Source organism: Salvelinus namaycush, chromosome 7 (genome assembly GCF_016432855.1).
Source record: "Salvelinus namaycush isolate Seneca chromosome 7, SaNama_1.0, whole genome shotgun sequence".
NCBI classification, from domain to species: domain Eukaryota; kingdom Metazoa; phylum Chordata; class Actinopteri; order Salmoniformes; family Salmonidae; genus Salvelinus; species Salvelinus namaycush.
Window position 1 is genome coordinate 1,944,764 of NC_052313.1, and position 3,868 is coordinate 1,948,631.

Below are 3,868 nucleotides of genomic sequence, written 5' to 3' on the forward strand. Positions count from 1 at the left end.
TGACTCAATTGGTCTCGTCTAACTGGTGTTTCATTAAGTGTCTAATTAAACTGAACAATATGGATGGAGGGAGAAAGAGGCATTGTCGAATTTTCCCCCAACAAAGACATGAATGTAGCCTATATAACCTACAGTCCAATAGCCCAGGATATCCCAAACACAGTCCTGGGGCCACCCCTGGGTGTACATTTTGGGTTTTGCCCTAGCACTACACAGCTCATTCATATATACAACTCATCATCAAGCTTCGATTATTTGAGGGGGGCTGGACCGAGTCTGGGAAACCCTGATACAGCCCTACATAGTGAATGATTCAGAAATCAGAACATTGTTATCTGGAATATAACTACATATTTAAAGTTATTATGCAAAATTATTTGTTTTATTCAGTTACATGGTGCAGGGCTACAATACATTATTTGTTTTATTCAGTTACATGGTGCAGGGCTACAATAAATTAGTGTTGTATGAATTGGCTAAATTAAAAAATTAAAAAACGTTGTTATTGGTGTGGTAGACTATTTCCTGATCTAAATGCATTAGGCCTAATGCCCATTCCGTTCAGCTAAAAGAAGAAGAATTGAAGAAGCTACGGTATGTACTGTATAACAGCGTGGTCCTGGTCTAGCCAGAATTGGCGGAGAATGACACCTAGTGAGCAGAATAAACAGTTGAAATATTGGTTGAGTTTTTCCTGACCCAATGAATACCATAGTAGCCTTTTAATCCACCCGCTGGCAGACGTGTGCCGATACACTGCACTCATTAAAATGGTCGTGTTTTTTTTAAATTTAATTTAATTTATTTAACCTTTATTTAAATAGGCCTATGTGACATGTGTGTTGAAGAGTGCCCATCACCTCAGACAGTTCACTCCTTTTTTTTTTTAACGGAACAACAAAAACACGAGGGCGCATTGGAGCGGATCACTTTTGTCAAGTCGGTGACCATCATTGACTCACCGCTTGTCAGTGTGTTACATTATGGGGATTTATATATTTGGAAAAATATATATAATTGTCCCACATATCGATTGCATGAAGTTTGCAACAACCATGTGATTAAAGGTCATGACGTTTCGACTGTAGTCGACTTAAATTTTCTGCAGTATGTTGCGTTTCATACGGCATGTATTAAATTTGTCATATGCAGTATATGTTACAAATTTCCAAAATGTTATGAATTTGCAAAACGTGTATGTTACGAATTCAAGCTAGCTCGCTAACGTTAGCTAGGCTAGGGGTTAGGTTAGGGTTAAGTTTAGGAGTTAGGTTAAAGGGTTATGGTTAGGAGTATTTTCCTAATGTCTATTTGTTATGTAGAAGGGTAGGCCTATTACTGTATGTACAGTTCTGGCCAGTAATATAACTATTTAGAAATATTAATTAAATACCCGTGTATGTTCATTTTGGACTGTTCTTGTTGTTCATGAACGCGGAACTCAGACCCTTCAAAGGAGCACCGAAGCGAACGGAACTGAGACCATCTCGAGAGGTGGTCTGAGTTCGGTTTGCTTGAATTCCGCGGTGCAATTTTCTTTTTTAGGACAATGTGACGGGTTTACCCACTAGTAATTATCAGTCGGAGGGATGTTCAAGTGGATTTTTCCAGTCATATGTGGTAAATTCCCACTTGGTTACGAACGTAGCATTACATGTGGTCCCAGAGCTCTCTTTAAATGAGGTAAATTGTGTGAATTGTTCAAAGTTAGGAGCCCATTGTACCGTCAGTTATTGGCTATTCAGATTATTGTTTTTGAAATCTAAAATCAGCTGTGTAGTAGTGTTAAGGCAAAAACCAAATCGTGCCGCATTACACAGCTGATTCAAATAACCAACTCATTATCAAGCGTTGATTGAGCTGTGTAGTGCTAGGGCAACACGTGCGGGCCCGAGTTTCTTTACATATCCTAATAATTAGAAAATTTGCTCAGAAAACCAGGTGATTTAATCAGCATATGCTTATTTCGATTTTTGACCTTACACCGATTAAAGATAAGGTGTTTAAATGACCATTTCCATACGCTGCCTACTGCCATAAATTTAATAATATTTTGTTTTATTAGTGTTCATGTAAACGTACTTACATCTATTGCCACTTGCGGTATCAGTTCGAGTCGCCCACGGAGCGCAAAACAATCTTTGACATGTGGACTCACATTTATTGTGGTATTCTGTTGGGGAAGAAAAGTTCAACCTTCACCTTAAATTAAGATTAGGGGCTCAAATCCATCCAACCCGTATTGCAGTGTTTACGCAGTAGGCATTTTTCCTTTTCTTCCAATGATCAAATGAATTCACAGATTGGTATTAGGTAGCCTACTGAATGTAAACGTACAAATACAACGAATTGGAAATACAACCAGGGCGACCCCTCTCACAGGTAAATTTATCCGCATGTGGGATTAGAATTGTTTAACTAAAATGAACTGTTTTAGCGGACTGCGCCGCCAATCAGTCATAACAGATAGAAAACAATACAAGTAGTTGACATGACCACCATAGTTATATAATTCTTGTTAAGATGGATGTAGCTATACAAATGAGTCACACTAATATATATATATCTCCCAGTAATGTATTGGGTAAACCTTCAGGGTGACCCTGAAGAAAGCACAGTGATGCCGAAACGTAGTCAACATGTTTTTAATCTTCATAAAAGCACATAGATGTGAAGCAAATAAACGGTAAGCAAATACGATACATTTGGTCATATGCAGAAATGTACCTTACTTTTGAATGTAGGGGTCAGTAAGAAGTCTAGTCAAGTAAGCATCACGCAAAATACACTGAGTGTACAAAAACAATAAGAACACCTTCCTAATACTGAGTTTGCCTCAGGACAGTCAATTCGTCGGGGCATGGACTGACTACATGGTCTCGAAAGCGTTCCACAGGTAAACTTGGCCCATGTTGACTCCAATGCTTCCCACCGTTGGGTCAAGTTGGCTGCATGTCCTTTGGCTGGTGGTGGACCATTCTTGATAAACACGGGAAACTGTTGAGCGTGGGGAAAAAATCCAGCAGCGTTGCTCTTCTTTTTTTTCTTAAAAAAAAATACTTAACCTGCTTCATCTACACTGAATAAAGTGGATTTATTAACAAGTGACATCAATAAGGGATAATAGCTTTCACCTGGTCAGTCTGTCATGGAAAGCGCAGGTGTTCCTAATGTTTTGTACACTCAGTTTATATTTGCACACTCCACTTACCAAAACCATTGTCAAATAAACCGTGCTGTCACCTGCTTTTACAGTAATCTTTGAGGTGGTACCACACACCTAGAAGTGAGTGTATTGCATACCGAACCCCGCCCTTTGAGATGACGTAGCAGCAGGCACTCTATATCACGATTTCAATGGTAGAGTTCAACCACTTGGGGCAAAATAGCTAGATTTACTACTGAAAGACCAAAATCACTCTTGCAACGAGCTGTCAAAATGAAGACGAGACTTGACGTGTTTCACTATAACTAAGCGTAAAATGTATGGTTTACGATAAAAAACATGTTTCTCCATGAAAGTGACTCTTTCATTCTCCAAAGGGTAGGCTAGAGAGAGCAATAACCCAACCTATCCAGAAACAAAAAGTGTTTTCTGTAAATGATTTTCGGCGATATGATGTCATGCCATTGTTTATTTCCATGTCCTTGCTATAACCGAGCCTATATAAAAGCTGCACTCACACTTGCAAATACAGCTTGTTTATTTTAATATCCTCATGTCATATAATTTAGAATAGGCTACATAGCCGGGGATAAAATGATTATTCTGAGGTGTTCTGTTTTTCTAAGCCATAGCACGGTCAGTTATTCGAACCATCCCCTCTACCCTATTGACCTATGCTCTCACTCGTTCGCGGTGAGGGAC